The sequence below is a fragment of the Silene latifolia genome, chromosome 2, assembly GCF_048544455.1.
Source record: "Silene latifolia isolate original U9 population chromosome 2, ASM4854445v1, whole genome shotgun sequence".
Taxonomy (NCBI): domain Eukaryota; kingdom Viridiplantae; phylum Streptophyta; class Magnoliopsida; order Caryophyllales; family Caryophyllaceae; genus Silene; species Silene latifolia.
In genome coordinates, this window is record NC_133527.1 from 151,258,459 (window position 1) to 151,272,916 (window position 14,458).

The 14,458-nt window shown below is 38.8% G+C and overlaps 1 non-coding gene across 1 annotated transcript; it reads left to right on the forward strand.

Moving 5' to 3' along the window:
- Nucleotides 1-1,285: 1,285 nt before the first annotated feature.
- Nucleotides 1,286-1,392, forward strand: LOC141644596 (small nucleolar RNA R71). Its single transcript, XR_012544209.1, has one exon. It is a non-coding gene; the product is annotated as a small nucleolar RNA R71 (small nucleolar RNA).
- The last annotated feature ends 13,066 nt before the right edge of the window (nucleotides 1,393-14,458 follow it).

A 14,458-nucleotide genomic window follows, 5' to 3' on the forward strand; every position in this document is an offset into this window, starting at 1 on the left:
GATCCTTTAACTTTGGAGGTGAACTCCCTTGAAGAATTGCACTACTCACCTTAGTGAAGGCGATAGTCTCAAGTTTCCGGATTGACTTCTTCTTTGTGAGAATATCCTTCATGTACTTCGCATAGGCCGGAACGTGATTGATTAATTCCGTAAAAGGAATTGAGACTTCTAGGTTCTTTACAATTTCCATGAACTTTCCAAGTTGATCATCAAATTTGGGCTTGGCTTGACGACTTGGAAAAGGAAGTCTAATCACAATGGGCTCCTTTTCTTTGGTTTTGTCTTCATTTTTCTTTGAACTTTCTTCTTTTGATGATTCCCCTTCTTTGGGATCTTCCACCACAACTTCATTCTCACTAGCTCTCACAACTTCACTCTCAACTTGCTTCTTCGGGGCTTCATATCTTGTACCACTTCTCAAGTGAATGGCACTAACCGTTTCATGTCTAGGGGATTACCTTGAGGTGGTAATTGCCCTTTTTGTCTTGATGAGCTTGAAGATGCTAGTTGGGTCAATTGTGTTTCCAACATCTTGGTGTGAGCTAGAATGTTGTTGATGGTGGTATCCTTTGCTTGGCTATCCTTTTGCATTTGGGTGAAGAATTCTTGTTGATTTTTTTGCATTTGAATGACCGCTTTTTGGACATCAAAACTTTGGTCATTGTGGTGATTGTATGGATTTTGATTTTGGTAGCCTTGGTTTTGATTGAAAAAGGGTCTTTGATTTTGATTTCTCATGGGTGGTGGAGTGTATGTAGTTTGAGGGTTTTGAACATTTTGGCTCTTGTATGAGAGATTTGGGTGGAACTTGGTGTTTTCATTGTAAAAATTTGAATAAGGGGTGCCACTTTTGTAAGCTTGGAAAGCATTGACTTGTTCGGTTGTTCCCCTACATTCACTTGAGTCATGACCCAAGGTTCCACAATTCTCACATATCCCGCTTGGGATTGATGAGGATGCCGTCATGGCATTGACATGATGCTTTGATGATTTTGAGTTTTCCTCAAGCCTAGCCATAGCTTGTTCAAATTTCAAGTTGATTGTGTCAATGTGAGCACTAAGTTGAGCACCCAATTGAGTAACGGTGTCCACTTCATACTTTCCTCCTCTAGTAGCCTTGCGAGGCCTACTATATTGCGAATTATGGACCGCCATTTCCTCAATCTTGTTCCATGTTTGATTGTCATCAACTTCGGTGAACATTCCATTAGATCCCATATTGAGGATGTTCCTTGAATCTTCATATAAACCATTCCAAAATTGTTGCACTAAAAACCATTCGCTAAGTCCATGGTGAGGACATGAGCGACAAACACCTTTGAACCGCTCCCAAGCTTCATACAAAGACTCTTCATCCCTTTGCTTAAAACTCGTGATTTGAGCTCTTAGCATATTGGTCTTCTCCGGTGGGTATAGAGTGTGACGAGAATTTAGGCATTGTAGGTGGATTTTGTGTGGTATTGTTTAATGGGTTCTCTTCTCCTTCTATTGCGAAAGGATTGACAAACTCACTAGTGGGTTGAACAACTTCACCAACACCTCCCAAATTCCTCCTAACAAGTCTCCTATTATTCGTCAAGGTTCTTTCGATTTCACGGTCAAAAGGTAACAAATCTCTTTGTAACCTTCTAGACATGCAAAATATCAAACAACTAGAAAACAATTAGAACATTCCTTGAGGAGTTTTACTTCCCCAAGGTGAAAAAGACACAACTAAAAATAACAAAAGAAATCTAAAATCAATTAAACACCGTCCCCAAGAACGGCGCCATTTTTGATCGATGCCATTTGGTGTTCACAATTAAGCATATGTGGTCGTTGGTCAATGGTCGATACAAAACACAATTTATACTTCACAAACAACTCTACAATTAGTAAAGAGGCAAGTAAAGGTCGGATCCCAAGGGACGGGTATTGAAAACGAAGATTTCTATTGCTACTAGTGGTGTCTAGGGGTGTCACAAGTTGGGTTGATGTAGAAGGTTACTAAACTAAAATAGCAATGAAAATAAGCTAACAAGGTAAATGAAATAAGGGTGTAAACAATTGATTAAAAGCACTAGGGTGTCATGGGTTCATAGGGGATTCATGGGATATGATCATACAAACATGTTCTCAAATTATAAGCAAGCAATTATTGTTGTGATGGATCGAGTTGGGTTATATCTTACGATCCTAGGAAAGTTTGGGTCCCGGAGCCGAATCACATAGATTGTACAACACCTACAAGTCGACTTAATCTTTCCTACTTAACACATGCATGGTCTAACAAGACTCGAGTTGGGTTATGTCTTACAAGTCAAGTTGAAGAGATAGTAGATGATAATAAATGCAAGGATTCATAGGCTTAGCATTTCATCAAACATAACATGTGCATGTATTAAGATCAAAACAAGCAAGCAAATAAGATATGAAAGCATATTGATTTAAGCATGAATCATCCCCATGTTGGTTTCCCTTAATCACCCATTAAACCCTAGCTAAGAGACTACTCACTCATTATCATATTGATCATGCTAGAAAGGTTGTCAATCATACTAACATAATGAAACATGATGAATAAATGAAAGTAATTAGCAATAATTAAAAAGGGATTAAGAGATTATACCTACTAATGATTCCAATAATAAAGCAAGAATAATAGAAGTACTTGAATCCTAGATTGAGAGGTTGTCAATCTCCCAATAATAACCCAAATAATCTTCAATTACCCAAAATAAAATAAGAACAAGAGAGAGATTAAGGAACTAAAACTTGGATTAAAACTTGATTAATATTTGATTACAATATTGAAGAGAGATTTGATTGATATTAACTACACTAATTATTGATAAGAAGAACATGCTCCTCTAATTAGACTAATGGGGTATTTATAGTGAAAATTAGGGAGGATGCATTAGGGTTAACTAAGGGTTAAACTAGTAATTACACTTTTAAGTTGAGCAAGGAGACTCCGGTATTCAATGAGAGAAGGGCGTCTCCATTTTGTAACTTGAAGGACGAAACCATCTTTGTCTTGTGATCCGAGCGGATGGAGGTCGAGACGGACGGATGGGGCATGGGCGATCCGAGCGGATCGAGCGCGTAAGACGCTCGGATTGGGCCTGGGGATCCGAGCGGATTCTGGTAAGGACGCTCGGATTGAGTGGGCGGACGGACGGATCATGGATGATCCGTTCGGATTCTTCTACAGCGTCATTCCTTCTTCTTTTCTTCCCTTTTCTTCGTAGAATCCTTGGGGATTTCCTTGGGGACTCAAGGATCCTTTCTCAACATTGATCTTCTACTTAGCTATGTACAAAGGCCTTCTAGTCTTGTCTCTCCTTGATGCTTGGTCATTGAATACGATCCATTTAGCCTCGTTTTGCCATGAAAATGCAAGATTCTTACTCCTTTCCTACCAAGGGATCAAAATCTCAAAGAATATGCAAAACAAAGATCTAAAGATAAGAAATGACCCAAATAGGCACTAAAAAGCATAGAAACAATGGTAATTCGGGGGCTAAATATGCGCCAATTATGGTCGCATCAGTTAGTCATGCTGAATCTCTCTAGGATCTTGTCTATGTAAGACTCCTGACTGAGAGATAACATCCGACGTGATCTATCTCGATAGATACGGATGCCCAAAATTCTTTGTGCCTCACCCAGATCTTTCATCTGGAAATGGTTCTTCAACCATACTTTTACCGAAGTTAAGAGAGGTATATCATTCCCAATCAGGAGTATGTCATCGACATACAATATTAGGAAGACAATCTTGCTCCCACTCGACTTGATATATAGACATGGTTCCTCGACCGATCGAGTAAATCCATTTTCTTTAATCACTTGGTCGAAGCGATGATTCCAACTCCGAGATGCTTGCTTAAGTCCATAGATGGAACGCTTAAGCTTGCACACTTTCTTAGGATGTTCAGGATCGATGAAACCTTCGGGTTGTACCATGTACAAGTCTTCCTCCAAATAACCGTTTAAGAAGGCGGTTTTCACGTCCATCTGCCAAATTTCATAGTCATGAAAAGCGGCAATCGCTAAGATAATCCGAATGGAACGCAGCATGACTACGGGTGCAAAGATTTCATCGTAGTGCAGACCTGGCACTTGGGTGAAACCTTTAGCAACTAGTCGTGCTTTGTAGATATCTTGTTGACCTTCCACAGAATGCTTTATCTTGTAAAGCCATTTGCATTGAAGGGGACGAACCTTAGCAGGTAAGTCAACAAGATCCCATACGTTGTTCTCATACATGGAGTCCATCTCGGATTGCATGGCCTCAAGCCATAGCTTTGAGTCAGAACTAGTCATGGCACCTTTATAGGTTGCGGGTTCACTACTCGTTAAGAGCAGAATGTCATCTATGTCATGTTCCTCGACCATACCAATGTATCGGTCTGGAGGAATAGAGACTCTTCCCGACCTCCTAGGTTCCTCAGGAATATTAACCGCAGCCGGGATTGAAGGAACTGGTTCCTCCAATGGTTGCTCGGTATTTGGTTCTGGAATCTCCGACAGGTCGAAGGTTCTATCACTCTTTGCATTCTCGAGAAATTCCTTCTCTAAGAATATCGCACTAGCTGCAACAAAAACTCGTTGTTCGGTTGGCGAATAAAAGTAATGACCAAGTGTTCCTTTAGGATAACCTATAAAGTATGTCTTGACCGATCGCGGGCCGAGCTTATCCTCGTGTCTCTATTTGACATAAGCCTCGCAGCCCCAAACCCGTATAAAGGATAAGTTAGGGACCGTTCCCTTCCATAGTTCATATGGAGTCTTGTCAACAGCTTTAGACGGACTTCGGTTAAGTATTAGAGCAGCTGACAGAAGAGCATAACCCCATAATGAGTCAGGCAACACGGTGTGACTCATCATGGATCGAACCATATCAAGTAGAGTTCGATTTCTCCTTTCGGACACACCATTCAACTGAGGTGTTCCAGGTGGAGTTAACTGTAGGGCAATCCCACAGTCCTTAAGGTGTTGATCAAACTCGTGAGAAAGATACTCGCCACCACGGTCTGAGCGCAGTGTTTTAATCTTTCTACCCGGTGAGGTTCGTACCCGATTCTCGGTATTCCTTGAATTTCTCAAAGGATTCACTTTTGTGCTTCATTAAGTAGACATAGCCATATCTACTTAAATCGTCCGTGAAAGTGATGAAATACCTATAGCCTTCTCGTGCGGTGATTGACATAGGCCCACACACATCCGTATGTATGAGTCCTAGTAGGTCAGCAGCGCGCATTCCAACACCTTTGAAGGAAATTCGAGTCATCTTACCGATGAGACATGATTCACACGTGCCAAATTATTGAAAATCAAAGGTCGAGATAGCTCCATTCTTTATGAGCTGTTTTACGCGTTTCTCATTAATGTGTCCCATACGGCAGTGCCATAGATACGTTTGATCTTTGTCGCCGACCTTTAACTTCTTATTCATTACGTGTAATATTTCGGAGGTCTGATCTAAAACATAAATTCCGTTCATGGAGACTGCCTTGCCATAAATCATATCGTGTAATGAGAAAATGCAAGAATTATTCTCTATTACAAATGAAAAACCAAGTTTGTCAAGTGCGTAAACCGAAATAATGTTTTTCGAAAGATTGGGTACATAATAGCAGTTATATAAAAATAACTCAAATCCGCTAGGAAGCTGGATCACGTATGTTCCCCTCGAGACGGCAGCCACTCGTGCTCCATTCCCGACACGCAGGTCCACCTCACCCTTTACGAGGGGTTCGATGTTTCGGAGCCCCTGCACATGATTACACAGATGAGAACCACAACCAGTATCTAGTACCCAAGTTCCGTAACTTGCGTGGTTAATCTCAATCATATGAATAAAAGAAGAAGAAGAAGAAGACATACCAACAGGTTTAACGCGACCTGCTTTTATGTCCTCATGGTAAACAGGACATGTACGCCTCCAATGCCCAGTCTTGTGGCAGTGATGGCATTCCATGTTTTCGGTTTTGCTCTTTGTCGCGCCTGATGAGTTACTTGCCTCACCAGGCCCACTCTTGCCTGACCTTGACTTTTTGAACTTCGGTTTACCTACTGCTAGGTCTGCCTGAGCTTTGCCCTTACCCTTGCCCTTGTTTGACACAACGAGAACATCCTGTTTCAGGCTCCCACTGAACTTCATGTCCTTCTCGGTCTGTACGAGAAGGGAGTGCAGTTCATGGGGACTTTTCTTCAAATCATTCATATAGTAATTCGCTCTAAAGACCGCAAAACCATCGTGGAGTGAATGAAGCATGCGGTCAATCACGATGTTCTCGCTGATTTTACAATCAAGCGCCTCCAGTCTCTCGACATTCTCAATCATGCTGAGAATGTGTGGGCTAACCGGTTGGCCCTTCTGGAGTCTCGCATCAAAGAAGCGAGTAGTATGCTCATAGGTCACGATTCTCGGTGCTTTCGAGAATTCCTTAGTGAGCGTGGTGAAAATCTTGTTTGCACCTTGGGCTATGAAGCGTTTCTGCAAATTGGATTCCATTGCAAAAATGAGTACGTTTTTAATCGCACCCGCTTCCATGACGAAGTCGCTATACGTGGAGACCTCGTTAACTCGAGCCGTGGGGCCTGGGGCTGGCGGGAGGGGCTCGATCGGATACTTGAGCTTCCCGTCGGCGGTGGCGCATTCCGTAATGCCGCCTCCCATTCCGCGAAGTTTGATCCATCATTCTTCAGTCTAGTAGACTGATTCATCTAATTCATAAAGATCCGAAGCCAGGACTCACGGTCCAATGTGGCACTTGGCATTGGGTCATCGAGGATGCCAGCCATTATGTTATTAGCAGTTTTAAAAATGTGATCTACGCTGAAAAAGAAAGAAAAACAAAAACGAAATAAGCAACTCATCGAGGTGATTTAAGTCTATTTAAAATTCATTTTAATCGTGTAGACTCATTGCACTTGCATAATTGATCTCCCTCAAGAATATTACAAGTGATCCCAAGACTCAATTTCCCTAAATTGATAAGCCAACTGTTTAGCTAGTTCTTCCGTAAGAACTCTTGGTCGATAGATTTCCGTAAATCCTATCTATAGTCCACCATAATCACAGGATCGTACGAGTGACCATAGTGTTGAGATAAAATAAGTCAATCAGTTCCAACTTACCCGACGTAGAAGGGGTCATATTATGCCTACCGACGAAGAAGGGATTCATTGGAGTTTGACCTATAAAGACTGTTCTCAATTTTTGTTTATACGAGGAAGATCCCATCAACTTAGTTTTAATTTATTTTAAGTGAACGAATAACTAGCATTTCGTGAATGAATTAACTTAGGTGATGGCTTAAACTTGATCGTGTGACATAAGAATGTCATAGAAAACTAACGCGTGACCTCTATATGAGTCAGTTTTCATGCAATTATTAGGTGGTTTGGTTTTTAGGCGGAATATGATGCAATCTATCGTTACGAAAAATAAATAAAAGAATGCAAAACGTAAATAAAAATTCCTAGTGTGGCCTATCCTAGTAAAAAGAACATAATACAACTTTGGAATCCACTGATGGACCCGAGAAGCTTGTCTTGATGTTCCATCTTTGTCCATGCAGCGGGAGTGAGCATCCGATCTCCATCTTTGGTCTTCTCAAAATTACAATTAAAATTTACAAAAATAAACCTATTTACATTCTAAATAAAAACTGTAATTACAAAAAAAAAAAAAAAAAATGGAGATACGAGATCTCAAAATACAACCAAGACCGTGTTCCATCATTACGGTAACACGTTCTACTAAGGCCACACTAAGTTACAACCGTTTGTAAAAATAAATAAATACGTAATGTAAGCATTCAAAACATTCTAAATAACGATAAATAAAATGCATCAACTAAAAAAAATTATTTGTGACATAATTCCGTAATTATGTTAAATTTATCCAAACCACCTTTAATGATTAAAATTATGTGACAAAACCGCTTTAATCAACTTAATTTTAATCCGTGATAATCCGTTACTTTAAATCGTTTTAAAATAACTAAATGGTACGTGAGTGAACCGTTTCACTATCAAGCGAATGCACAAAATCCGTATTGTACACATTTTTGGCCGAAAAAAAAATAAAACAATTTTTTTTTTCTTCACGTCTGGCCGTGAACAGTACCAAAAAATTTTTTATTTTTTTATTTTGAAGCTAATTGTCGAGAGCGCAAAAGGCCAAAAAAAAAAATTCAAGCGGCTCAAAAACCGAGAGCCTCATCAAAACAAACAAAATTGATTTGTTAAAACCAATTGTAAATTGAACATAATCCGTATGTAAGCAAAACCACAATTGACATGATCTTAACATATTGTTATAATTATCGCTTAAAACAACAATACGCAAAGAACAAAACGAAGACAAAAGACCCTTAAATTATAGGACTATAACGTAAATTTAATATGCGATTTATGGTCATAAACGAAAAACAACAAAGAAACGATAAAGCATTAGAAATAACCTCGGGTCCTTTGAGATGTGGCCTAAGAACAGAAATCAAAGTAGATTTCCTCCTAATCGATACACTCAAGACCGTCTGAGACTATGCCCTTGTGCTAGAAATGTATTCTCTAATTGCCTTGCAATATTGAGAAAATAGTTGTGTGAGTTTTTACTAGATGTGAGATCTAGGTTTTTCAGAGGAAAAAGCTCTTCAAAACCCTAGTTATGTTTCAAATGAATCATTAGGTTACAAAAGAGAGAGGGACTCCCTTTTGTGAGCTCGGCCAACCGTGAGCCTACATGGGAAGTGGGCTTCCACTTCCTCTTAATTTTAACTCGTGGTCCGGCTCAAAAAATGCTAAATGTATATGACGCGGTTTTTATTATAACTCGTCATCGGTTATCGGCTATTAAAATATCAACTAATAACACGGATTAGTTGAAATATTAATACATGTCCGACAAAGACAATATTGTATAATTAATTCAATATACATCAATTAAATATAATCGTTTATATTTAATTTACGAATTAACCGCTTAATTCGTCTTAGCCATTATTATTTAATCCGTATTAAATAATTATCTCAACATCGCGTTTGACTAATTGTTTAGTCAATAACTCCGACTAACTGCTTAGTCAACTTTGGCATCAACATGACTGTATTTTCATACCGTCACATCTCTCAAACGTATCCTATAGGTGTGACTTTTAGGGACCAGTTGATCACCGCCATCTGTATGACAATAACGTCAAACTTATCTAGCAAGCCAACCGTTATTGATAAACGCGGACCAACTGATTATGATACAAAAGTATACCCTTTGATCCTTTTAGAGATTTATAAGTCCTTGCACTAACTGTAAAGGACACTAGCCCCAACAGCCGGTGGTGGTGGGTGTCGGGAGGGAGGCTGGTGGTGGATGTTGAGAGGAGGAGGACTGGTGGTGGGTCAGTGGGTGTGCGGGTAGGGTGGTGGGGATCGTGAGGGAGGTCGGCAGGTGGTGGTGGTGGGGCAGACGAGGTGGCGGTCTGAGAGAGGAATGAGAGGTAAGGAGAAAAGGTTGGTGGCAGACGTCGGGGTGGGGGAGGTGCGTGGTGTGGTGGTGGTGGTGGTGTGGCCAGTGGTGGGGTGGCACGGTGGAAGGTAGTGGTGATGGGATTTTTTTTGGGTTTTTTTTTGTTTCTTTGAGAGGAATGAGGAATAAAATTATCAGGGTATTTTGAGAGAGAAGTAGAATGAAATTGTGAGGGATGAGTGAGAAGTGTGTGTGAAAAAAATTGTTATATAGTGTATTAATATTTGATTAAGGAGGATTAGTAAAGTAGAGAGGGGAAGTGTTTAATTAGACATTAATTCCCTTTTTTTTGCTTTCAATCTCAGCCCTTCAACTCCCTCATCCAATGGCCCTAAGGAGTACTTATGGACTCACGCTTAGGTAGAGGACTTACTTGATCTTTACACTATATATATATATATATATATATATATATATATATATATATATATATATATATATATATATATATATATAGATAGAGAGAGAGAGAGAGAGAGAGAGAGAGAGAGAGAGAGAGAGACAAGTTCAAATGAGTCCACCTAAATAATTGAGTCCATAAGTCCTAATCTAAGCCATTAGATCTTTTAGATTGATGGTTGAGATTTGAGACTTCTAATCAATTTTTGAAATGAAACTTTAATGTTTTAAAAGTGAAACTTTAATATGTGAGAGCAAATTTAATTCTTTATGATTGAAACTTTAATTTTTTAAAGTCATTTTGTAAATAAAAAATTAAATTTATGTATTTTTAAATATAACTTGAATGTTTTACGAGTGAAACTTTAATGCTTAGAAGTGAAACTTTAATTTTTTTAGGCCATTTTTAATATAAAAATTTGAATTTATGAAATGATGTGATTGTGATTAATATTAATTTAATTTAACTGATTTTTGAATGTAACTTTAATAGTATACGAGTTCAACTTTAAAGCTTAAAAGTGAAACTTTAATTTTTTTTAGGCCATTTTAATAAATGAAAATTGAATTTATATAATGATGTAATTGTGACTAAAATTTATTTAATTTCATTGATTTATGAATGAAATTTTAATGTTCAACGAGTGGAACTTTAATAGTATATGAGTGAAACTTTATTATTTTTTAGCTCATTTTCAATACAAGAGTTTGTAATAATATAATTGTGACTATTTTTTATTTAATTTTCACTGATTTATGGATGAAACTTTAGTGTTGAAGGAGTGAAATTTTAATGATATACGAGTAAAACTTTAATTTTTTTTAGCCTTTTCACTATAAGAGTTTGTAATAATGTAAAAATTCATAATTTCTTTAATTTAAGTTTGCAACTTTAATGGTCCAGGAGTGAAATTTTAATGGTATACGTTTGTAACTTCAATGCTTAACGAGCCATGGTACCGATAACCACCGTCGTCGCCACTAACAACGACCACTCCTTTGTGGTCCACCTAAGCCACCACTACCTTCACCAAACAACCATCACGACTCCCTGCAACCACCACCACGCACCGCACTAGATCTGGAAGAAGAAAAAAAAATGGCAGCCGCATAAAAAAAACAGCCACCACCCCTTTTCTACCACCAAGACAAATCCCAACAACAAAAAAAAAAGAGAAAGGAAAGGAGGAACGTGGTGCGGCGGCCTGACCCACCAACAACCATCACGACACCGTTAATCACCACCATCAAATCTTAAAAAAAAAAAGAGCCGCCACTCACCACCACTAACATCTGAAAAGTAAAAAAAAAAAGAGAGAAGGGAGAGAGGCGGCAGAACCACCGCATATCCAACCACACATTAGCACCACCACCGCCAACAATAAACAACACCAAGAACTCAACCAACAACCACAAAAAAAATCGAGATCTGAAACAAAAAAAAAGACGAAAAACAGAGATCTGAAAAGAGCATGGGTCTGGTGGCAGTGTGGGTTGCGATTGGGATGGAGAGTCGTGGGCGGCGTCGGCAGCAGGTGGCAGCATTGGTATTGTCGGGTGATGGTGGCCGGAAATATTAGAGAAGAGGGAGTGATGTATTTGAGAATAGGGAGTAGTGGCGGGTGGTGGTGGTGGTACTCGTGTGGTGGCCGAGGGAGAGAGAAGGGAGAAAAGGAGAGTGGAGGGAGTTAGAGAGAGAAGGAGGCAGAGAGAATGAATGAGTGAGTGAGGATGGATTAGGGTTTGCTTGTTTTTATATTTCCCTTCTTTTTTTGTTTTAATCTTAGTCATCCAATTTCTATGATCTAAGGGTTAGAAATAGGACTTAAGGACTCATCTAAGAGTAGAGGACTCACTTGAACCTAATTATATATATATATATATATATATATATATATATATATATATATATATATATCTTCCTTTTAGTTTTTTTTTTAAATAATTATCTCCACTGAACAGATTAGTAGAAGGAACTGCATATTTAATACAAGCGTACTGGAAATCTTACAAGACCACAGGGTTACACATTATCTTTATTTAAGTTGCCTTTTCATACAGACCCACGACACTACTTATGATAGGCGGATACAGACACACACAGTTTGACACTCAACAAATAACACACGACGTTGCTTGGAAGTTTCAGCCACAACCTGGTTGTAGACATGGACACATTTTGTAGGGGTTTTAGGGGTACATTACTTGGAAAACAGCCACAACCTGGTTGTAGGCATCGACGCTTTCTGACCTGGCAAATTGCTGCCCATCAATGATGGTCGCATACGGCACTTGGACATAGTCCACGGTATTCTTCAGAAGCTCAGCATCCGAGTCTGTGGCACCCTTGATATTTAGCGTTATCTAATTACTTAAATGCGTAAATTCTACAGAAAAACTGGTAGGATATGTTTGTAAATGGTTCAACTAGTCCAAAAACCTGCAATTTCAAAAAATTTTCTAACTAAACCATTCACAACCAATTCCAACTCAAGAAGAGTGTCATAACCCGCAACAAGCGGTGATAAACTAACTTACATATATAACTAAAGACGCGGAAATATATGGATACAAACCAAAAATAAAAAGGGAGACATATGTCCCTTCAAATTATATACAAACCAAAAGTGTAAAAGGTTGACTATTAAAATAGCCAAAACCAGGTCCAAGGTTCCTTGCTCACTAGCCCGTCTGTGACCCCAACAAAGCGTCAACAACCTGTCAATCGCATTTTATACAAACACGAAAGCCACAATTCAGTGGGGAGTAACTTCGAGTCCTCCCAGCCACGAATCGTCAAAATTAATGTAACATGTAATGTAACATGTAAACAATTTGATAAACCATTTACTTATCATGCATTCTAACAAATGACCCCTAAACTGACCAAACTAAACTATCATGTGAATCAGATAACAAATAGTAATCCAAACTTTATCAATCAGAACCGCTTACATCTCACCTATTACAGTTCATAAAATCACCATACAAGAAAGGGCAATATAACAAAGACAGGCATAAGCTCTTAGTCCCGTCAATAGTCACTTTGTAACTCAAGTCTATACCACGAGGTAGGGAAGGTAATCGAACTGGTATCTTGGCTCAGCGGTTACTATTAAGAAAACATGGCCAAGAGACAACACAACCCTAGCCTAAAATCTGCGCAGACCTAGACATGCGGATACACACCACCGCACCCAAGACTCACAACTTTTTTTAAAACAAAGTGAAGTGAGTACCCTAAGGACACCACCGAAGGGTCGGCTAGTACTTAAGCTGACCCCATACTATCAAAATTAGTACCTGAGGTCATGCCCCAACTTGGATAAACATCCACTAGTCAGGAACACAAAGGCTATCAAGCAGTGAACATATACTCGTCAAAGACTATAAAGACCTATCTATGATGGAGGCCGAAATACTCACCTAGGACCTAGTCACGCTAGTCCCACTTGAATACTTTAGCCCACACCACTCAAGACTCACCACACAAGTCAAGTAAGACACCCACTTAACCTTAAGAGGGCAAAAAGTCCTACTTACCAACATAAAATCTAATATTCTATCATGTGAAAGGTTATATAAATGTCTATTTACAGCATACAATCCCAACAGTTCCTCAATAAGTATTCAATACTAATTTCCAATCCTAGCAATTATAACAATATAAAAGGATTTAGGGGAAACTAGGGTCATTTCTACAAAATAAGAAGCTATTAAAATTCAACTAACTAAATAAGAAGCTATTTAAATTCAATTAACTACACATGTGAAATAGAGATATAATAAATGGCCTAAAACAAGAAAAGGGCCGATTATCTAACTCATTCAACCGAATTTTTACCCGCAACCCCAGCCCTGCGACAGGTACGGGTCAAATTGCGGCTGACCAATCACTCAATTAACTGACATCGCATCAGTCAAAGGGACTAAGGCTCGATTTTAAGACAATCAACAAAACATTACAATTATAGCTATAAAATTCATTTTGAGCCTATTAATTACAAATTTCCTTTTGTAAATTATCCTAACATGTGATAATTGTCAATATAACATAATTTTTCTACCCTTAGCATAACTTTTAGCTACTTTTATGATTCTCTTAACAAATTTAACCATGTATACTCATTCTAATTATATCCATGATGAACCTAAAATGACGGACAAAGCATGAAAAACCGCGAAACAAGCAACGGACCGACCCGGGCCATCCGTGGGCTAGCCGTGGGCCTGCCACGGGCCTGCCGCGGGCTGCCGGCCTGCTGCCCGTCCCCCTACACCATCATTTCTTTCCATTTTTATATAATAAAAGACCGTCTGAACATTAATTAATCGTCCCCAATTCAACTTTGATAATTTAAACTAGCAAAAGGCACAAATTAACATGCATGCAACAAATTTTACATGTGAAAACTACTTATTCAAACAAAAATCACCAAGCATACAAAAATCAAAAATTGTGACGATCTTTCGTCGAGTGACTCGAAATATGTTACCTTAAGCTAGAAAAAGAGCAATTAGCACCTCAAAACCGAAACC